The 24,438-nt window shown below is 34.4% G+C and overlaps 5 pseudogenes; 3 read left to right on the forward strand and 2 right to left on the reverse strand.

Annotated features, from left to right (window-relative positions):
* Positions 1-3,037: 3,037 nt before the first annotated feature.
* On the forward strand, positions 3,038-4,314 carry LOC120210225 (annotated as a pseudogene).
* Positions 4,315-7,013: 2,699 nt separating this feature from the next.
* Positions 7,014-10,058, reverse strand: LOC120210226 (annotated as a pseudogene).
* Positions 10,059-10,937: 879 nt separating this feature from the next.
* On the forward strand, positions 10,938-12,131 carry LOC120210228 (annotated as a pseudogene).
* A 2,499-nt stretch (positions 12,132-14,630) lies between these two features.
* LOC120210241 lies at positions 14,631-16,492 on the forward strand (annotated as a pseudogene).
* Positions 16,493-17,284: 792 nt separating this feature from the next.
* LOC120210229 lies at positions 17,285-22,623 on the reverse strand (annotated as a pseudogene).
* Between the last annotated feature and the right edge of the window lie 1,815 nt (positions 22,624-24,438).

Raw genomic sequence — 24,438 nt, forward strand, 5'->3', positions numbered from 1 at the left:
CTTGACCCTGAGTATGTGCCTTTGCTTTCATTCTCTCCATTTTCAAAGTCAATTTTATACATTTATTATTTTTGCATTAAATTAATTACGTTTATATAATAGTTCTGTCCACAAGATTGGGTTATTATTAGTTGTGTTCTCGTACGATAGATAAAATAGTGATTTTAACTTTTATTCTTTATTAGAATATTTTAAATATTTACGTTTCGTTTTAGAATAAAATGATCATGATTAGATAGAAATCGTTAATTGACTAACGGTTAATGTTTGCTCTGATGAAATAAGTATTATGAATTCAAAATGATGATGTGACACATACCACATATACATAAGTGATGATGTGACCCATGCTATTTGTACAAAAGTGATTCATGGCACATATCACATCATCACTTTGGATTTATCACATTAACGATAAACATTTATCATTAGTCAACTATGATTTTCATTCAACCAGGACACATTTTACAAAAAAAAAAAAAACGCTGGGGCAAAGTACTTAAAAATAAGAAAAGTAACCTAAATTACTATTTATCAAATGTTAGGGGTGAGTTTTGATATTATGCCAAAAGTAAAATGATAAAAGGATCTTCACGACAAACCTCATACATAGGGTTGTTCAAATAGTTAATTCGATCACTGATCGAACCGAATTTTATTAACCGAATTTTTTTCTTAAACCGTTAACTGAACCGAATAAAATTCGGTTATTTTGGCCGGTTAATCGAATTAACCAAAAAAAATTATAATTTTTTTAATTAGATTAATTTGAATATAATATAAGTATTTTTTATTTGGGTTAAAATTTTAATTAGGTATTGATAATTTAATGAGTTTAATGTGATTAAAAATAATTGAGTCTTAATTCTTAATGAGTTTAAGTTTAAAATGTATTTTAATATATATAATATATTCATATTTAATAATTTCGGTTAATTTGGTTAATTAACCGATTTCGAATCGAATTAACTGTAACTGAATATTGAAAAAATGTTAATAATTCTCCGACCGAACTAATTCGGTGGCCGACCGAATTAACCGAACTAATTCGGTTCGATCGGTTAATTCGGTTAAAACTGAAAAATGAACTCCTACTCATACAAATAACCGAGAAGAAAAAAGTTAATGGGGGTTGATGACAAGCCTAATACAAATCAACCAACCATCTGAATTGTTAGTTGCTGATTTGGGTTGCATGCAGGTACTGCAGATCAAAGAGGTTAACAGAGAAAAGTGATGTTTATAGCTTTGGGGTTGTTCTGCTGGAGATAATCACAGGCCAACCTCCAATTATAAGAGCTGAAGATGAAAAGGTTTACATAAGTCAATGGACTAACTCCAAGGTTGTGGGAGGGAACATTCAAAACACTGTTGACAAGAGATTGCAGGGAAATTTTGATGTGAATTCTGTTTGGAAAGCTCTGGAATAGCAATGGCTTGCCTACATCCAACTCCCTCTAGAAGGCCACCCATGATCATGTGGTAATGGAACTGGAAGATTGTTTAGCGATTGAGGTAGCTCGAAAGGCCAAAAATCATGAGAATTTAGCTGTGGAGAATGAAATGATTAGTGTTAATCTGGATTCTGAATTGAGTACTCCCCTCGCTAGGTAGTGCTTTTCGTGTTTGTTTCTTTAACTAAATTTGTAACCCATATTTATTACAAAGTTGTGTTCATCATTTTTATGAAATAATTCTTTTGATTTATTTAAGAATTTGGGACTTTGTTAAAGAAAACTTTTTTATGGGAGTCAAAAGAACGACAGTCGTGGTCCGACATGGTTAAACGGTGCCAAGTCCTTCGTAAATAGGATAGGTATAATGTCAAAATTAGCCTCCAACGTTTATCAAAATGATCATTTTTATCTTTATTCTTTTTTTTGGAGCATTTTGGCCCTCAACGTTTTATTTTGGGAAAAAAATACCCTTATGTGGATTGAAATCGTTAGTTAGCAAACGGTTAACGCTCCAAATAGAGGTTTTTTTATCCTGAAATGAAAACGTTGGGGTCAAATGCTTAAAAAAAGGGAAATTGACTATTCAATCAAATATTAGGATTTTTATCCTAAAATAAAATGTTTGGGGTCAAAATACTCCAAAAAAAAGAATATGTGACAAAATGACCGGGATCAGGTAATGGTTGATTATTTTGTAACTATTTAAATTTTAATGATAGAAAAAGAAATTTACTCATAATTCAGCAACCATTTGTTTAGTTTACCATATACTATAATTCTATTATATGACATTGTGCTCTCTGTCTTCACCAATTTTTTTACTGTGAAAAACAGGACCTTTTGAATGGCTTTTACACTAGCTTTCTACTTTTGCTTTTAGTTTTTACTTCTCTTTATTCTATAAACTTTCGTCTAAACTCAGCACGGATCGATTCACAAACCCGAATTATTATTAAAGAATAAAACATAAAAAAAATTATTATATTTTCATTATTAGTATTAAATTTTAAAAAAGAAAATACTAATTAATAGAACACTTGTCCAAGACACAGCCATGGCTAGCTCTCGTGCCCTTCCAGGTTAGCCTTTGTATTTCGGGTCTTAATTAATCAAGCATCGTATCGGGAAGGAGCTTTTTAGCGTAGAAATTTGAGTTAAATACTCTGCTAATTCCACCATTGATTCCTTCACTAGCAAATACAAATGAGAAACTGTTAGAACTTAATTAATAATTTAAACCAGCCCTAAGCCTTTACTAAAACCTCTGCTATCTCATGCACTCATCTGCAGAAATATGCTCTTACACACCCCACCCAAACCGACCAAAAAGCATCGTCTTTTTTCAAACATGAAATTATATTTTTTATTTAGCCACCTTTTTCTTCAAGTCCTATCTATATAGGCATGCATGCGTTCAACATATATACTTTGCGACTACTTTCTCTGCAACAGCTCAAGGTAGATGAAATATCTTCCTTTTTCAACCTGTTTTTTTGGTAATGCTTTCGTGTTTATCTTTGTTGGATGATTCTTAAAGCAAGTAATTTTTCTGTTGTTCTTTGGCTTTGAAAGTTTCATCCATGGATGCCTTGGAATGGGACGCCTCTGAAATCGAAGTAAAATCGTTGCCTGTGTGGATGTGGAACAATCAGCTAAACGATATCGGAGATGGTTGTTTCTTGATTCCCAAGTCTTCCATTTACGGTGGCAAGATGGAAGATCTGCCAGAAGACATCTTTTATCCAATTCAAGAGCTGCAAAAATCTGTCAACTGGGAGGATGCTTTAACACAAGGGCTTTTCTCTCCTGTGTTGAATAAAGCTTATGGTAATTCTAGCACGTTAACTGGTTCGGCTTCTGATATTGGCAAGCCTGTTCACTCACAAGTCATTGGTGGTGGTGGTAGAACAACAGACTTTTTGAGTCCCTTGATTGTTTGATCTCTGCTACTAATACTAGCAACACTGATACATTGGTTGAAGATGATGGCATTTCCATGATTTTCTCTGGTTGTAAAAACCTATGGAGTTTCGCTGCTAGCAATGAAGTTTCATCGGGAAAGTCTGAAAACAATGGCTCGAATACCGGAAGCAAAGACTTCAATTGTCCGGTAAACGAGCTCAATGAAGTAGTGGTTACCTCAAAGAGAAAAAATGACCAAAATGAGTTAAATTTTTGTCTAAATTGTGGTTACTTCAATCTTCTTCATACTGAATCTCCTGCAACAGAAGGTGGTTTTAGGGTTATCCCCGAGAACCCACCGAAAGCAAAGAGAGTCAGATCGGAAAAGCATTCGAGCTCATCGAATATCAACTTTCAACAGCGTGCAAGTTCATCAGTATCTTCATCCATTGAAGAACCTGATCCAGAGGCCATTGCACAAATGAAAGAGATGATTTACCGAGCCGCGGCGTTCAGGCCAGTGAACTTAGGCTTGGACGTGGTCGAGAAACCTAAGAGGAAGAACGTTAGGATATCGACCGATCCACAAACTGTGGCGGCGAGGGAAAGGAGGGAGAGGATAAGTGAGAGAATTAGGGTTTTGCAGAAGCTGGTTCCTGGTGGGAGCAAGATGGATACTGCATCAATGCTTGATGAGGCTGCGAATTATCTAAAGTTCCTTAGGTCCCAAGTCAAGGCACTAGAAACCTAGGCAACAAGCTTGAACCAATGCAATATCCTCCTTCAAATCTAGCTTTCTCTCCTTTACTATTCGACCATTCTCTCCCCATGCAAACACATAACTTTCCACTCCAAAAACCCTAATCATATCCACCATCCACAGAGATCATCATTTCATGATCCTCCATTAATGATTAGCATGTCCCAGTCTCAGAACAAGTACTACTGTATTTAAAAGACTAATCAAAATCCTTTGGTTATCATCATTTTCATCATTACGTATAAAAAAAAACTCTTTGTAATGATAGATTTTCAGATTATCATCGTCATTGTATCCATCACCAAAGAGCAGAAAGGGGCTTAGTTCTTGACAACCTTTTATCATATGAAAAGGTTTAGCAATTACAGCACTTATGATTAGATCAAGGGCCAGAAAAGTGATTCTGATAATCACTTTACTACTCTTTATAATAATTTGTTCAATGCATTCTCTGTATTTTAAAAGCATTTTCTTTTTCTTGGAGATTATTTTATGTTGATTTTCCTTTAATGTGTACTTTGTTTAGCTAACCAAAGCAAAAAAAAACATTCTCTAAAAAAATCTAGCCGCAGCCAGTGGTCCGGTCTCCTTGATTCAACCCAAAGCGTGCTCTTGAAAACATCCCGGAATCTAATTGCTTAGCACATTTTTGCTTCTTTTTTGGCAGGTCTATTTGTAATATATGGTTATTCAACTCCCAGTTCTGTTTTATAATTTATATAATCCATAGAACCATCAACTAATAATGTCCCATTATGTTGATAGTTGATAATTTATTGTACAGGTTTTAGATGGTCTATCCTTCTTGTTTAGATGGAGACTCACATAGGTAATTCAAAAGTTAAAAAAGATAATATGGGATGTAGAGAGAGATCAAAAGAGGAAGAGTTTCGAAATCCCTTTAGCCATGCATGGTGGCTTATATATTGAACTTTAGTGTTGGTGTCATGTCAAGGTCATTATAACTATTTGTAGACTAGTATGGCAAATAGATATGATTGTTAGATTGTAAATTTGGCTATGACGGATCACATGAGCCAGCCAATAATCTTGTCAAGAGATTATGGCTAGACTAAAGATGTGGGACACCAAAGACTTATAGAAATTACGAAAGCTTCAATCAGTGGAAAAATTCTTTCGGAGATTTTAATAGAAGAAAGAGTGATAGCAGAAGTACAGTTTGCGAAAATGATTAGAGGAGGTACAACAATGATGATAATGATGCGGATTCTTTTAAAAAAAATAAATGCTTCATCCATTTCTTGTAGAGGTGAGAAAAAAAGGTGGCTTTTGAATGGATCAAGTGAGAGCTTTGTGGTTTGGAAGTACATGCTAAATTTAGACAACCTGTTGAGAAAGTGGCCATATCTCAGGCTGGGAATTTTGGATTTTTGTATGTCATTCAAACTGACCATACTTCATAAGTTATAAAATAACAGATTTGCATGTGCATATAAGCTTATTGGATTTCAAGTTGGGAGAATTGACTTTGTGTTGTGCCGTTGTGGTTGTTGCTGTTGCATTGGTGTCATATGGACCACTAGATTTACCTTTGTGTGCTGCTGAGAGCTGACCAGTGACTATTAGCTTAACCAAGGAGCAATTTCTTAACCGTAGAAAACAGATAGCTACCCAGCTCTATTGTGATTGGCTATCCTAAGTATAAAAGTAAGCCACAAAAACTAAAGACCAAAAAAGAAATGTGAGACAAAATTGAATTAATTGAAATGATGTAATTAATCAGAATTCTCATCATAAAATAAATTAAAGAATTACAGGTATCCAATAGGTGAATGCTAGTCTTCAACAAAGCTCCAATAGGCAAACACATTCAATATGGGGAGTGTGAGGGAACATGTCTACTGGCTGTATGCTTTTTAACTTGTAACATCCTTTGATTTTTTGCTCCACCTGCATGAAATTAAGGTTTTCGAAATGGTTCATATGATAGATCATAAGATTTTCAACAATGCAGATGTCGGATATACCATATACTTACCACATGGCAAAGGTAATCAATGTCGCGAGCACAAGTCGCGGGATTACATGATACATAGACAATTTTCGGAGCCTTAAGCTTTAGCAGAAACTTGATTAACTTCATGTGCATACCGGGTCTATTTGGATCTGCAAATCAAGGTGAAAAATTCAACGTCGAATAGACACCAATCGCAACAATGATTCCATTGCATATGTCATATAAAATGTTCTCCAAGTTTTCTAGCATATTTGAATAGAATGCTAAAATTTGGTGGATAAATTTCTGTTCAAGACTTTGTATCACTTGTTTCTAAACAATATGACCATTAATTTCACCAAATCCAACCCCAATTTTCAATTTCAGAAGCTCATAAAGCAAGATCTTTGTACATCAAAATCACAGTGCACAATTTTGCAGCATCTTTCACTCACCTAGCAAAGCTATCAGACATCACATTTACACTCATAAAACTTCAAATGTTTATAACGGTGATTAAAACTACATATACGAGGTGTCCAGTGCACAATTTTGCAGCATCTTTCACTCACCTAGCAAAGCTATCAGACATCACATTTACACTCATAAAACTTCAAATACTGTTTATAACGGTGATTAAAACTACATATACGAGGTGTCCAATAGGAAGGTAACCTGAAATGACGATATCCGGCTTTGGAAAATGCTTGCCAAAATTTTCATCAATTTTATTGAGATCTCCTTGAACAAATGTAGTATTATTTATTCCATTCAGCTTGGCATTTTTATTAGCATCTGCAACAGCTTGAGCAACAACTTCATAACCATAAACATGTTTAGCCCTGAAAAAGAAATTATGATGTTGAAATATAATATTTATATGGCATCTCTCTGCATTGAGATCAATTAATGAAAAGCTGAGGAGGGAAATACTTTTTGCAAGTGTTAGACCAATGGTTCCTGTCCCACAAAACAAGTCAAGGACAATTTCGGAAGAATCTCCTCTCAAGCCAGCACAATCTTCAATTAGTTTATAGAGAACCTCAGCCTAACAGTGTAAAATCATTTCAGTAAAGGTTAATCAAGAACAGTAGTCATGAAAGAGAAAACAATGGAACATCCGAGTAATAAAATACGTTAAAGAAGCACACCATATGAATGCACTTAATATTGGTCAAAATACATACCTGATGAGTATTTGTCTGAAAAAAAGAGTTTGCCGAAATTTGAAATGTTAGACCTCTCAAACTTTCGGTGATTGTAGATTTCCCATACATGTATACTCCTCCTCGCCAACAGATGTTACCAATAGAAGTATTTACATTATTCATAATACTAACCTGAAAAGCATAAAAAGACAAATAATTTATCTCGTCAATAAAAACTTGTCAAGATTTTGCAAAGCATCATACTTTGTCTAATGGAGAATTGCTTTCAAAGGATATTATGACCACTTTAAAGATGAGTTTCAATAAGAAAGTCAATAGGAAAGATGGAGCATAAAGATGTACAAGAGTCACCACAAAGGCATGTTTACTCGGAAGCCAAGAACTATCAAGTGACCAACATTTTAACTTGTTTCGTAATTGTATATTTCTCACCATACAAGAAAAACAATTAGGATTATAAGCTTAATATTAGCATTTAAGCAGTCAATATTTCAGATGCTCAAGCAATAACATAAGCAATAGACAGTATGAACAGTGCAAATTTGATGGGGAATGAATCAGTAACCTTTCACTTGAAGTACCTAATCCATAAATGGACATAATATAAAATGGAAATCAACCTGAACCTTTTATTTCATTTATTTATTAAAAATCCGACATCTTGAGTGTTTTAATCACTGGCAATGACTTTGTGCAACTGAAGGAGAGAGAAAATGCGACTCAGAAGATCTGGTTCGGCATCATAAAACTCTCTTTGATCATATCGCTTCATGCAGAAAAAAAAGCAAAAAAAGAAAAGAAAAAGGATTTCATGAAGCCTCATTTTACATCAATTGTGTTTAGATCTGCAGTCTGTCAAACCAATCCAGTTTGGGATCTAAGAATCACACAAGCGGAGCAGGGGAGATATAAAGATCGTTCAACTGGATAACTGGTCCAGTGGACTTTAATCAGATTTGGGGTCACTCAATTCTCATCCAACATAGAATCAAACCACAGATAAAAATTGGTGGATATACAGTAGTTCAAAAGCAGATATCACCGTATAAACAAAATAAAGCAAATTCACATTTATAAAGCACAATTAACACATACCACTTCAGGAATTGTTGAAATTTTCTCAACCAGGGGTTTCAGCATCTCTGGCTTGTAAGATGAGGTGACAAAGTTGACCATAAGTTCAGGTAGACCAGTCCTCATGTCCCTGGAACAATAATCGTAAATTTGGAACATGAAATGATAATTAATGATCCATGAAATAAGATAAAAACATGACTTGATAACATTAATTATTCTCTCATAATAAATAACACCATTTGAAAACTAAGATTGCATGACTAAGCAAAAAAGACCAAAGATTGGCTACCACGTACCAACTTTGGACATATGAGAAACATATAAAAAATGATAGTTCCAAGGGTCACCAAATCCTTTGTTGGATTATATGATCAATACAGATGCATGTCAGTGTACAAGATGCAAGACATTTTCTCTTTCTTCGATTTTTATAGGTTTATGATTAAATAATAATGCAAGTGTTCCAACTATTGTCTATCTGATTCGTTAAACAAGTACAATGTGTATATGCAATCGAAAACATAAATTCACAATAAGGAAAATGAAATTAATCAAAAAAGTGCACGGGTACTCACATATCCAAAACTATACTGTACTTCCCAAAGGATAGCAAGTGACAGAAGTCCCCATATGAACCAGAGGACTAAATTCACAATAAATTCAGACCTCACAAACTACTATACAGTATGCTTTTAACTAGGTAGCTAGAGATATAATATTCCAAGTCTTAGCACAGAATCAAATTGAGCCTAACTAATCTCTAAATTCCACACTTACCTTATTCCGATAATGAAACTGTGTATCACAGGGAACGATGGGCTTCATAATATGTGAGAAATCCGGGTTTTTATCCGAAAACTTTCCAACATGGATGACCAATTCACGTACTTGTTGCTCCTTAGCTCTGAGCTGAGCCTCATAAGACAGGTTTTGCGTTTTACAACCTCCACAGTACGATGCATACTCACAAGGGGCATCTACAAAGTCCCAGTGAGGAGATAAGGTCTTCAACTTTGTAACCTGTATATTAACAGATAAAACATCCTGTAATTGTTGAAGGATCAAATCTTCATAAACAATTATCCAAACACATGTATCTCATTTCATCAAATCCACATTACTTTAAAGCCTTCCACATTCTCCTAAAGACATAAACCAGTTTAGAGGAAAATATGCAAACAGAAATTCATGAACAAATGTGAAATGCTTCATATCATAAAAACAATTTTTTTGTGGAGATTACTCATCAACTAGTACTCTCTTCAATCAACACATTAACTCAAATTTGGAATTTATAATAAAAAACGATAGCTTGAGTTGGGTCTCATGAATAGCGCTTCATAATTGGTAATGAACACAAATTACAATTCAACTTACCTCAGCATAACTTCCTTTCTTACGACTAACACGGCCAATGAAACGTTCTCCAGGAAGTGCATTGTTACACAACAAACAAACCCAGAATCTGCCACTTTGCATACACCTTTCCCTTTAAAAGCCAGGCTCTCACATTCGAGCTCCAAGATTTGGTTTTTCTTCGGGAAGAAAGCTTGTGACTTGCTGTTGTTGGAATTTTTGGCGGCAGTATCGGTGTTGTGAGGGAGAATTTGGTGTGGCTCTTCACTGGAAGACGCAAGAGACGTCGTACAGCGGATTTTGCGAAGCCATGGCCGAGTTAAGGTGAAGTGTCTTAAGGCATGGCTTGGGATGGAGGCCATTTAAGGGTTTTTGCTGGGTTTATGAAAGGAGAGGGAAAACTGATTGTAGAGTATATAAACGAAAAGATAAGGTAAAATGGAAATTTTCTTTTGGAGAAATATTTCATGTAGTCCTTGTAGTTTTTATTTTATGCTGTTGTAGTCTCCAAATACTATTTAATCAAACAATCATAATGAATTATTACAAGACTCAACTGTATAATTATATAATGAATTAAATTAATTAATTAATTAATTTAAATTAGAATCAGAAAATTCATATATGATTTAACATTTAAATTTAGATATTTTTAACCTAAAATTTTCATTAACTCAATGAGGAAAATTATGAGTAATTTTAATATTTATTGTTTATTTATTAGTAAAGTTTAAAAAATTAATGATTTGAATTATAAATACTAATTTATTTATCTAAATTTTATTATTTGTATTTATCTGAAATTTTAGAATATATAAAAGTTAAATTTGATTAAATTCGAGTATGTTTAAATTTGATTAAATTCGAGTATGTGAACTAAATTCAGATGTCTAATTGAATAAAAAATATTTAATTTTAAAATTAAATATTAATTTAAATATTTAATTAAACAGAAAATTTTAGATACCAAATTAAAACTTAAAATTGAGTTCGAGAAATAAAATATATTTTAGCTGAAAAAATAAAGGATTACGAACTATAGAAAGCCCAACTCAAATTTGTGTAATGAGTTCTGGACTACACTTTAAAGGCCCAAATAAGTTTTCAAGAGAACGGTTCTATTTCGTTCTCTAATAACTACCAGATAAAAAAAACCGTAGCCCTAAGCAAAAGTCGCCATCCTCCCTCGGCACCTGTAATCAGAATCTACATAAATTACCACAAACACAAAATGGGTAAACCCTAGACTTCCGGTATAATTTCCATTTGAATTATTTTGTTTTTTTATCTATGTCGGTGATTGGCGTACAGGTAAGGTCCACGGATCGTTGGCACGAGCCGGGAAGTGAGAGGGCAAACTCCAAAGGTAGCCAAGCAAGACAAGAAGAAGAAGCCCAGAGGTCGCGCTTATAAGCGGATGCAGTACAACCGCCGTTTCGTCACTGCCGGTTAGCTTATCTCTTTTTCTTGTTTATATTAGTCATCCGTAATCCCATTTACTTAAAAATAAATTTGGGAAGAGATTAAATTTTACTGATATTGTTTTGTGATCTTTACGATGTTGAAATTTGTTGTTAATTGATTTTGAACATAGTTTGCGATTGGGTTTCAACAATTGGTTTTGTTCAGTCCAGTTTGATCAGTCCTTAATACTTTTTATTGTTGCTCTAATTGCAATGAATCATTTTAATGAGGAGTTTCCTGGTTTCTTGTACCACCTATTAGTATTATTTGTTCTTGTCCGCTCAGGCACTCATCCAAATCATTTCCTTTTCCTTGAGATATATGCCTTTAACTCTCATTATATGTTATCTGTTCAACCTATTCTCGTGAATGAATTTAGTCTCAGACAAAGGTGAATATGTTGCCTTGTTACTGTTATTATTAACTAGGCATAGCTACGAAAATCGCTATGTCCTTGGCGATTTTGAATCGGTATGCACATTCTGAATTTATGAACTCCAGCTATCCAATTCAGTAAAACTAGTTATCCCATTAAAATATAGTTTATTATAAATTTATTAATTAAAACAAAATTCGGTATGATCTACGTACAAGGTAGCCCTATATATGGTCTTTTATCTGAAATTCTTTGTGAATTGCTTGGCTGAAGTAGTTATGCATGTGATTCATCTTGCAATTTTGCACATATTGAGCATTTGATGGACTGTTTTTTTTTTGTTGCTATTTGGCAGTTGTTGGTTTTGGGAAGAAGCGAGGACCCAACTCTTCGGAGAAGTGAGGTTGAACTTTTTAGAGTCCTCCATTGTAGGATGTTTGAAAGTATGATGGAACATTTACATATTGATCATTTTCTGGCTTTATTAGCATTATATTGTTCTTAGTTTGTAGCCTTTTCTGGTTTAAGAAAACCACAATACAATCCATTGATTTCAAATATTTACAAAGTGCCTTGTTTTCTCGTCCATCACTTTTTTTTTATCTAAATTCTCTGCAAGTATCATCAGATGAATTGTTCACTACTGATACAGAACGTAGAAGATGATAAATTGAGAGGCTGAATTAAGCTTAACTAAATTGAAGCTTAACTGGTTTCATCCTTTGGATTTTTGTTGATTTCATTCAACGGTGAGATTATTGATCGGATGTGTTAATAATCAATATGCCCCATCAGCATATGGTGATAACAAATTGTTTTGACTATGATCATCCTATTGAAGACTGTTTAATACGAAGAAAAAAAAATCTTGCACGTATTGGCATTGATAACAATGTGAAATGAATCCCGTATTGTGAAATTGATTCATGTGGAAGTCATCCGTGAATAGAATGTATTATGTTCTTATTGTAAATTTTAATCTCAATAATTCTAATATAAAATTGTATTTTGTTCAAATAACATAATCAAATCACAAGTTTAAATACTTATTAACATTAATTATTTATATTATCTGAGGAGGTATGTCTCGGCTATTCTTATTAATCTAAGGGGCGTTTGGTTTGCAAAAAATATCGTTATCAAGTGGAATAATTTTTCCAGAATTGTATTCTCACATTTGATTCGCGGAAAAATTATTACTAGTTAATAAGTTATTACCAATAGTAAAAAAAAATTGTTAAAATGGTGGGAATGCTTCTACTTCCAAATTCTTAGGTAATAAACAATTTTTACCACTTTAAACAAAAATATCTCTAGAATAATGAATCTTTCCGTATGGATCTTTCTCGATTCTTATTCTTCGTACTTTACTCAAAATTATAAACATAGTAATAATGCACAAAGAGTTTGATTTAGTAAATTATTAATAAATTTAAGTAGTTAACTTTATTTTATATTTTTAATATTTAATAATATTAATCGTTTTATAATTTTATGAGGTGAGAAATGATATTATTGTAAAAATGTAATTATTTAAAATAAATTTTGATTTTGATTTATTAAAAAATAAATTTTATACATTAAAAATAATATCTTTATCGGAAGTCGACGTATCATTGTCGAGACTGATAGCTTGGAGACGATCAAGCTCGGGATGGTGCCATTCGGTTCACGATTCTACATAGCGTGAAAGCTTTGCTCAAGAGGGATTGGGTTGTGAGGTTCCATCATATGCCTAGATAAGGTAATAGCATTGCCGATTGCATAGCAAAGACAGCGGATAGGAGGAGGATGGATTGCATTCATTTCCAGGAACCACCGGAGTTGGTGAGACAGCTGCTGCACACAGATCAACATGGTTATAGTGTGTAGATTCTAGTGTTCTCTTCGTTACCCAAAATATAATAATATATTTATCTACTATTTTTATATTATATTTTATTTTATATAATAAATATGATACTTATGAAAATTATTTAAAAATATAAGTTTGATATATTAATTATATTAATTAAAATTTTTATGAATTTTATTTAAATATGTATAATTTAATATTAAAATTTAACTTGTTGAAAAAAACATATATCACAGAGATAATTTTGTAAAATATGTATTCAAATAATCTTATATTCGTTCAACAAACACTGTAACCTTACATTCCTACTAAACGATCAAACAAGGTAATACAATATTATCATAATATATTACATTCTAATAATCTTATTTCAAATGTAATCGTATATTCCGTGACAAATATAATATAAAATAATTTAAATCTAAATGATATTTTATAATTAATTTATTTTAAATAATTAAACTAATATTATTATTTAGATAAAATTTATAAAATCTGAGTTTAATTTTTTGAACCAATTGAACAAGTCTAATCGAACAAGCTCCAATGGTCACAAATACTGAGCTTTACATATAAACTTAAGCCATGGATCTGTAGCAAAATACAATGGCACTGTATAACTTGATCATACTGATCTTTCTCGACGCTACATACTATTCCCTGGGCGAAATTTCTCGCATCCGAATCATTCCCATCTTTAAAAAGTTGAAATTTACTCTTCAATCAATCATTCTCAATCATTCACAGTTCGACATGTGTTCATCTTTTGTTTGCAACTTTGTTTTGTTGGCCCAGGGAATAGTGATTACGTTATAATCACTTTTTCTTTGTTCTGGGTTTCTTGACCATTCTTCATAGTTAATACACCATTGTCGAAAAGCGGACATGGCTGCCCAAGGCCAAGCTACACAATCACAGCTCTGAACTCAAAGCAAAGGCAAAACTTGTTACCAAATCCGAGGTTCTACCCATTTGTTTTACCTACTTGTTAAAAAAGACACTCCATGTAGGCTGAAGCCATTAAAGAAATATCCCATACATCTGTGTCTCTTTCTATTACTCCGATATCACAGGAACTAAAACTCGTTTTTCTCAACGGGTTTCTTCTCACTCTTCCCATACTTATTCCCCTTCTCGTTTCACAAAAACACATTTGTCAAGAAAGAGCTGTACTTTACTGTGCTCATTTATGTCTCCCTTCTGTATACGACAGTGTTTCAAAGTTTTAAGCTTTGTGTTCTGCTAGGGCAATTTTGATCCTAAAAGGGTGTTTCTTGGTTTGTTTTTAGAGGAAATACAAAACCCAGAAAGCCTTTTTTTTGTTAATCGAGGGATTTAAGTTATGATGCAGCCAAGAGCGGTGGTTATGGAGGAAGGTAAAGACCCAGTTTCTGTAACCAAAACGAGCCTCTCCCGGGCTTTGTCTTTAAGGATCCTTGTAATCTGTTTGTTGTTCATGGTCCTGGGCGTTGGGTTATCCATCATCAGTATGCATTCAGTACGATTTCAATGATCCCACAGATAGCAGCTAAAGCACCATCCACTGTTCAGCCTTGGTTTGAAGATGCTACTAATACCTTGGAAAATTTCATTAGGCCTCCTTCAAACTTGATGTATAATATGAATGACATAGAATTACTATGGAGAGCTTCATTTGTTCCTCAGATCAAGGAGTATCCTTTTAAAAGAGTCCCCAAAATTGCCTTCATGTTCTTGACCAAGGGACCATTGCCACTTGCTCCGCTTTGGGACAGATTCTTCAAGGGGCATGAAGGGCTTTACTCCATATATGTCCATGCACTGCCATCCTACACTGGTGGGTATCCACCATCATCAGTTTTCTACAGGAGACAGATCCCAAGTCAGGTATCAATCTCATCTTTTCTTCACATAACATAAATTTATTGAGCTTGTATTGTGTTGAGATTTTGTGATTTTTACTTGATTCATTCTCATATTTAAGTTGTTCTTCTCCTTTATCTATGTTTATCCTTGTTAATTATGAATCGATTTCCATTACAGATTTCTAGAGTAGTCGAGTTTTAAGTAACATAGTGATTAACAATACTGGTTGGACTTGTCATTTAAAATGACTGTTTTAAGCTTTGTGCTGTCAATCTGCCACTTGCCTGCATTCTTGCATTTTTCCATATTGTGTTTTTAGCAGCAAAGCCTTGATCACCATTTCAATGCATTCCCATACTTTAGCATATGAAAAGAGAAACGTATTTCAACAAACGAGATATAGGTTGTTTGTTCCCTGAAGATTTTTGTTTAGATTATTTGATTTATTTTTCTTTTCAATGTATTGCAGATAGTGGAGTGGGGAAGGATGAGTATGTGCGAGGCAGAGAGAAGACTCCTGGCCAATGCGTTGCTCGACATCTCTAATGAATGGTTGATTCTCTTGTCCGAGTCTTGCATTCCCCTGTACAATTTCAGCATAATCTATCACTACATATCAAGATCAAAATACAGCTTTATGGGCTCATTCGATGAACCCGGACCTTACGGGCGAGGACGCTACAACCATCGCATGCAACCGGAGGTCACACTTAGCCAATGGCGTAAAGGGTCTCAATGGTTCGAAGTTAACAGAAAGCTTGCAGTAGATATAATTAAAGACACCACTTATTATCCCAAGTTCAAGGAGTTCTGCCGTCCCGCTTGTTATGTCGACGAGCATTATTTCCCCACAATGCTGACGATCCAATTGCCTCATCTCTTGGCAAACCGGACTCTTACTTGGACAGACTGGTCGAGGGGTGGCGCTCATCCGGCCACTTTCGGGAAAGCTGATATTACTGAAAGTTTCTTTAAGAGAATTTTTGAAGGTAAATCCTGCTTATATAATGGCCAGCCATCAACTATTTGCTATCTTTTTGCAAGGAAGTTTGCTCCAAGTGCATTGGATCCTTTATTAGGGTTGGCATCCAAAGTTTTGGGTATTGAATAGGTCTAGTTACAAAGGTGATTCTTGGAGTTAATAGTTAAAGCTAACCCTGTCTCTGTTAGTGAGGATTAATCCAATTTTATCTTGAGTTCACAATCAAAATACTGTTGTCCAAAGCAGTTTGGATGTATAAGAACGAGAGGGTTGTAGATGTTAAGATTCGAATCATGGATTCGTTAGATGTCATAATGTCGGTCGCACGAAACGAGCTAAACCCTTAATTTCGGGTATAATATTATTAATTTATATGTATATACAATATGATTGAACGAAATATCATGTTTTGTATCTAACATGTACACATTTCTTAATTATTCCCAATTTCCTCGAGTGTGGTAAATCAACACGTCATAATTCCCTAGAGAAAGTTCCTATTGTTCAAAAGAAGATACAAACAAATATTAGCACTGAAAGTTGGTGGCTTCTTCTTCTTGTTAACATTAACAATTCCAAGAAGTACCAAAAACTGCTTGTGTGCACCTTAAAAGCAGCCTAGAAATTGATCTCTCATTCGCTCTTAAAATCAAATCAAAACTGATCAAACCTCTTAATTAGTAATCATTTTAGCTGTTGTCTCATAGGTCTGTTAGTTAGGCTTCGACCAGAGAGGATGCTTCTTTTGAAGACTCTGGCCAAAATGGTGAAAGAGAGACAACCTTCCCGATTATGATTAGTGTTGGTGATACTAATTCGTCCGTTTTGATTTTATCGGCAAGATCCTTTAGTTCTGCAAAGACCTGTACCATTATAAAAAAAACAACCATACTTAAATAAGATTTATGGTTACAATGAATTGCCCGCTAATGCATTAATTCATGTTGTATGGCATTGCAAAATGGAATCATTAGATGATGTTGTGAAGAAATCATGTGTGACATTGTGCTTACCGTGCGCTGTTGAGGCGTGGCTCCTCGCTCGACTGCTGCGGCTGGTGTATCTGGTGGTAGGCCATGATGTATCAATCTTTGTGCAATAGGAGGGTAGATAAGCCCATATAAACCACTAAAGTTGAATCTGGGTCAGCAGCATTCTCGGCAACAAAAAGAGGATCCGTTCCACCTTTTCTTGAGTGACCTGTGAGAAACCTAACACTTATTGCAACGCCTCTATGGGTCAAAGGAATACCCAGCTTTGCTGACGTAACATCTCAATTTATTGGCTAAATTTTAAAAATTATAAAGTATTAGATTTAATTGGTATTTTGGAAGAAATTGAGAATTAAAATTATAAATTTGTAAATTTGACAGACTATTTTAAGAAGTGCAGAAAATTCAGTGACTAAACTCATGGTTTACCCATTTTTTTATGGGATGAATTATAATCCTTTCCCTGCGTGTTTTCTTCATAATTTCCCATATTTCTCTTCCTTTTAACTTCGATCTACTCACCTTCCGGCCACCGTTTGACGAACTGAAACCACTATCGTGTTCGTTGTTGAAAGATTATCAAAACTCCTCAAACCTTTCGTCATGAATCGTCGTCATTCGTTATTAATTTCAGTCGGAAGTATCGTTAGTTTTAAATCAATTTTCGTTGGTTTTCCGTCGATCTGACCATCTGTTTTCGACACCTCCCGCATCATCGTGTTCCTTGCATCGTTCCGAGTCCTCCGTGTCTCCTTCGTCGCCGGCGCTTGAAGTGGTGAGAAAGACAAAGTTTGACTCAGTTTTGACCAGACCCGATTTGACCCGACCCGTTGACCTAACCCGTTGATTGTTGACTGTTGACCGTTGACTTTGACCGAAAAGTCAAAATTTTTGAAAAGTATTATTTTATGTTTATTGATGTCATGAGTCCGATTCTGAAGTCCGTTTTTCAAAATTCGAATCCAAAAGCCTCGAAATTGTCAGTCGAACCATTGACTTTGACCAAAAAGTCAAATTTTCAAAAAGTCATATTTTATGTTTTTCGACGTCCTTAATTCGAATCCGAAGTCCGTTTCGTCAAATTCGAATCCGGTAAGCTGTTTTTGACTATTAATCACCCGATTCGATCCGTTTTTCGCAATTAAGCTATGTTTTTAATGAAATTTCAGTTGATATGCATCAAAGAAATTATTGGAAGTTGATTTAAAGATCGAGGGCGTTCGAATGAATTTTTTATGGTCGATTAGTATGGCACAAAATCGAGGTAATACATTACTACCTTTTCATGCTTTATGGAACATGTTTGTATTGATAAATGCATTAATGAATATGTTTGGTCTCATTTGGGTATTTAATTATTTCATACACTCGATATGGATGTGGTAAAAATTCGGTAAATGAATACGGCTCGGAAAACTGATATAAGAAATTGAGGGATTGCTAGAATTAAATTACGAGTTATGTGATTAGTGATAAAAGAATCAGCTTGGATCTGTAGCATATAATTTATTTCATTAAAGGTATTTGGATGAGAAATTATGAGAATACTCCATTATGGTAAAATTACGAAAATACCCTTATATTGTAAGATGACAAGAATTGTCCCTATAAATTGGTTAATAATTCTGAAAAGATATATTGATCCGGTAAAATTATAAATGTGCATAAGAAATGCTAGTTTTGCTTAGAAGATTTGGATAACTGGTTTTTAACCCCATGAGGGTTTGTGCAAGATGCTAGAAGTCTGTTAAGGGAATCATTTCAAGATCAGAGAATGTTCGGGAAAACAATTAACCATAGGATCTCTAAATTATAATTATTTTCGTTAAGAGTTAATACCGAAGTTATCTGGTTAAGAGATTACGAAATGCCATTGAGAGGTAAAAAATAGTCCGAGTTGACCCTGAATGAGAAAGTACTTTGAGGATTCGTATTTAACTCGATAAATTACGGATTTAATTGTTAAGATTCTGTCTTTGTACAGAAAATTCCTGATAACCTGATTGTAACTTACGAGAAGGCAATTGACCTGAAAATATTCGAGTTAAGAATAATTTATCGATAGTGCTCATTTGACATAATTGTACGAAATGACTGAAAGAAATGATAAGTTTAAATTCGATAATAAGATCGGACGGAAAGAAATGATTGTAATACACTGGATTTGTAAAATGACTAGAATACCCCTAGAATGGAAATGACCCAAGAATATCAACAAGCTCAAGAATGATTGGATATCCTCGAGCTCTGAAATGAATGGAATAAAACTAAACACCAAAATCATATTATGAATAACTGATGATTCTGTCAATTAATAAACTCTTCCGATAGTGATTCTAAATTATGGCATTTTATCAGTATACTGAAGATCCGTGTTTTTCTGCCGATAAGATTATCCAATATCTGGATAAATACGTTAATCCTCTAGTGTGTTCCACATGTACTACATGACGATTTTATATGTTTGAAATGAGTTTTAACTAAAGTATTGATTTATTGGTTTATGAACCATGGCAACATGGTATGTGATCTCCGATTACGGTTTTCATCGAAAATATGAACTGTACATGAATTATGAAATCATGGAATTTACTGGTTTATGAATTATGTTTACCTAAAATGTGTTATATGGTTTCATGTTTTCACTGGAAAATATGAATTGTTCCTGATTTATGGAATCATGAAATTTATTAGGTATGCAGGTGGGTGTATGGTTTTGGGGAACCTACATATTATGGAGTGTTCGGTTGGAGGGAATACTATGGTTTTTTATAAATGTTTTATGGGAGGGTGTTGTTGGAGAAAGTTATCGTTACTGCAGGCTCCTCTGCTCTGTGCTCAGGGTAAGTCCTTACTTGATGTGTAGGTGGGTGTACGGTTCTGGGGAACCTACACATTATGGAGTGTTCGGTTGGAGGGATTAATATGATTTTTGAATAAAAATATGTTTTAAACTGTCACTGTTTAAAAAAAACGAAAAAATCGGTATCTCTTCACTGATTTGGCGGGAACACACTAAATACAATATTATGATCTTCACTGATTTGGCGGGAACACACTAAATACAATATTATGATCTCCTGAACTCAGTCATCCGAAATATTTCTCTAAACTGAAAGCTCACTGTCTGTTACTACCTGAAATATCAATAGGATTTCTGCTCAACATAAAGATCTGTAGATGTCTAAACCGATAAGGAAATATATGTTTATTTATATCTGCACGTTCTTCAGCATCATCTGGTAATTCTGTATTACTGAGCTTTCCGAAGCTCACTCTATTACTCACCATTGCAGGTTAAAAAAATTGTACTAGTGCAGCTATCAACTTCAGTAAGGGAGTTCTTCCAGCGTTGTTTGCAGAGTATGGTACATGTGATTAGGGGACATGTAATTGTATTTTGTTTTATATATGAGTCTGAAATATGTTTTATTTCTGCATACTGATAAATCATTTTATAAGTTACATGTTTTAATAAAAGTTTTAAATTTTCCGCTATTTTTACAGTAGGTCGCTTCGGTGGCCCTAATGTGACACTCCAGATCAGATCGGATTACCCGCATCGGTTTAAGGGGGTTACATCTGATATTCCAGAAGCAGCAGTAATACCTGCAATGCAACAAGTATATTAGAGTTGAACCGCATTTCTTATACACGGTTCTATATATTAGTGTGCATTGCATTTCTTCTTCAATATAAAACATCTTTCATAAACCAGAACTCAGCAGTCCACACAGGACCTACAGGTTTCAAAAGCATGAACCAATATGATAGTAGCTCAAGCAGATGCAATTAACCTATGAGAAAAGTGCTCCGTTTCATTACCCAAACTATTTCTCAGTTCCTACCATTAGAAACCATTCTCAAACTACCTTAGTATAATATGAATGCAGTCTCTTGAATGCATGACATATGATCAAGACAACTCTGCTTTACCCTCTATCCATGCACTGTAGTTTTGACACACCAAAACACACTTAAACCCTTTGAGAAAATTGAGGATTTCCATGGAGAAAATTTCCAAAAGCTAATCAAGTGTCCATATAAATATGATAAAGAATGAGTTGAAAAGTAATATGTTAAGTGACGCAGGAGCTTATATTATTGTAATATTTATTTATTTCAGTTTTATTAAATATTAGAGATATTTCGGATGGCTAGGATTATAAGTTCCCTTTATGTTTTAAATCTGACAGCATTACAGTATCATACCAGGGATAACCTTGACCTGAATCCCTTGCTGTTGCAGAAAGTCCATTTCTTCTCCACCCCTTCCAAATACCTGAAAAACAAAACAATTATTCCAGAAGGAAAAAAAGAACTAGACTTGATAAGCATTTCTACTAATTTCAGGGGGGGAAATGTTGGTAATTGTTTGAATGACTCACCAGTGGACCCCCTCCTTTAAGTCTGACAACATTAGCTCCAGCTTCAGCAAAACTCAGAAGCAACTCATGGATCTCTTCCAGCAAGAACAGCAACAAAATTCAATCTTTTCACAATTGTGAAGTAAAGAACTACTAATCAATTGCATAACTGACATAAGCCATTCATAAATTGAAGAACTTTACCTAAGTTCGGCTATGATAGCCAGCAGTTTTGCCGACATAGAGAAGCCTGGCATCGGGGCCAACCAAGTCCAATACAGCATTAGAAACTAACATATCGTACAACAAAAGGTCAGCTTTTTGAATGACTTTGACAGTTTTTAACGTCAAGAGATTGGGATCTCCAGGTCCAGTACCCACCAAGAAGACATTACCCGGTCCCTTCTGGGGCACTTGGCAGCCACATCTCTCTCTTATGCTTCAAAACTCCAAGCAACTTCCTGAGCTCCGGCAGCTGCAAAGCGATGTCGTTTAATCTGATGGAGTCGCAATCGGACGACATGGAGCAAGACGCGGCTTGATCATCACTGTTGAGAGATAACAGCTTCTGATTATTGTTGTTGTAGACCCATTGGTCCCTTTGGTACCTCCGCAACTAGTGTTTCTCCGTGAATGGTGCAGAAGAAACATTGGAACTGAATTGTACACGAAAAATGGGCTGCAAATGCAAAGACCCAGATGTCTTTAAATCGAGAGCAGAAAATGAAAGGTTATAATGATGGGTATAGGAAAGCGCCATTTTTGTTTACTGGGTGATTGTAAAAATGCCAGAACAAAGACTCAAAATCGTAATCAGCCTACAATATTCAGAACTTCTTGAACAGCCTTATAACATATATTATGACAAATAAGAAAATGAAGAGATGAAGAGTTTGGGTTCGGTTAGGAGTTTGCAATGAAAGAAAGGACGGTTGTGCTCTTTGGAAGGATGAGACGATGGCCTCAGCCACAATGGAGAGCTTTTGGAGGCACCAAGAGGGCCAATTGTTTGTATTCTTTTGCCTATTTGAGTGGGGCAAAGGTTCTTCCTTTTTCTTTTTCTTTCAACTCTTAATTTTTTTAGTCAAACAAATGCAAATCACCAAAAATTTTATTCTTTTTTAAAGAAAATGGATATATTTAAAAAACAATTTGCACAAATATTTCTTGGGTAAACTATGTATGTACTCGCTCATTTATATTCACGGTTTCATTTTGATCACCAAACTATTTTTTTTCAAAATCATATAATGCTATATTTTGGTTCTATGTCATTAAAAAAAGCAACGATGATATTAACATATCACTATAAGATAATGTCACATCATCTTTGAAAAAAATAAATAAATTGTCATATCAATAGTTATGTTTAGGGAAGGATGCACTTTTTTATGTCGGGTTGCAAATTTTTAAAATTTTAAGAAGGGTTGAACTTTTAAAATTCTAGGGGTAAAAATAAATTATCAATAGAAAATACAAAGAAAAATCTAAAATATATGATGATTTGAAAAATTCAGAGGGGAGGGGCACCAATCCCCCCTTTGGTCCATCATTGGTTTGTATTTATCATTTAACGACGGACGATAAAAACGTAAAGTTAAGTATGATTTTTTTAAAATGTAGTTGAATAACTATAATGGAACCACAAGAATAGGTGGGTGACTAAATACGTAGTTTACCCTATTTTTTATATCGAAGAATAATTAATATGCTCACTGCAAACACTTGTGATGTCCGATGACATGTTTAATTTTGCATGTATTTTGGCAAGAATCTGCTACTATTTGCGTTTTGGAAATGCCTCAGCCTGATTATTGCTCATTCTTGAGTTCTGCTGTATGATAAGCTGCTACATTAAACTAACTTCAGGGAAATCTCTGAAACTCAGCTAGAGATTGAAATCAAGCAAAAGGGAAATAGATCATAGAGCTGACGCTAGATTGCAATACCACATTGCAAATGGTATGCAACCTGGTGTACAAATATCATTATTTGCTAAATCAAAGATATCTGTTGCAGGAGTTTAGTTTGCGGAGGAAGTACTGCTTAATCCCGGATGGGGTTCTTGGGTTGAATTGTTGATCAAGTGTCGATGAAGATCGATCTTGCCAATGCTTTTAATGGTTTTCAAACAACAACTACTTCCTAATTTCATGTTTATTTGGACTAAAAGATGACCATCTGGTTCAGTGTGCAGGCGTAGGTAAATCTTCTTTCCAGTTAAAGCAGAAGACATGAGAGAAGCAAGTATTTCCAAAATGAAGGGTTTAAATCTGTAAAGCAAAATTGCAGAGGTTAGACAATCTCTTTAAAATAAATTGTAGATTTAAGATAAATCCTCATCCCATAATCAGAATCAGGAAAAAGAATATACAAAACATATAGCAATGTGCCATGGATTTACGTAGATGAAACCATCAGGATTTTCGTAGATGAAACCATCAGGATTTTGTATGTGATATTAAAATTTACCGTCGTTCATCGTCATGCTTACATCAAATATTTCATCTTCTTTAGACACGTCTCTCAAGACACCTCTTTGGATCAAACCAAGAACATATATTCTAAGAGAGTCCTTTGGCCTTCACGAGGACTGATTTAGCTGAGAGTCTCCTTCAGCTCAATCGGCACTAGTGAGGGCAACAGACTCTCTTTGAGGAGAGGTCGGTTTGAATCCGGAAAGGCACACCATCAGGTGGCAAAGCCTTGAGGAACCATGGATGCCTAAGGAAAACAATACCTTCGATATACACATACGCAAGGGCGACTATCAAATACCAACACTATAAATTGAATTGCTTTCAAATTTTGTTTTACTTTTCGTAATATTCCCTTTAGAAATATTTGGAAATGAAATTGTCAAAACAGCCTAACCAGAA

Source organism: Hibiscus syriacus, unplaced genomic scaffold (assembly GCF_006381635.1).
Source record: "Hibiscus syriacus cultivar Baekdansim isolate YM2019G1 unplaced genomic scaffold, ASM638163v2 tig00109921_pilon, whole genome shotgun sequence".
In the NCBI taxonomy this organism is placed as follows: Eukaryota; Viridiplantae; Streptophyta; class Magnoliopsida; order Malvales; family Malvaceae; genus Hibiscus; species Hibiscus syriacus.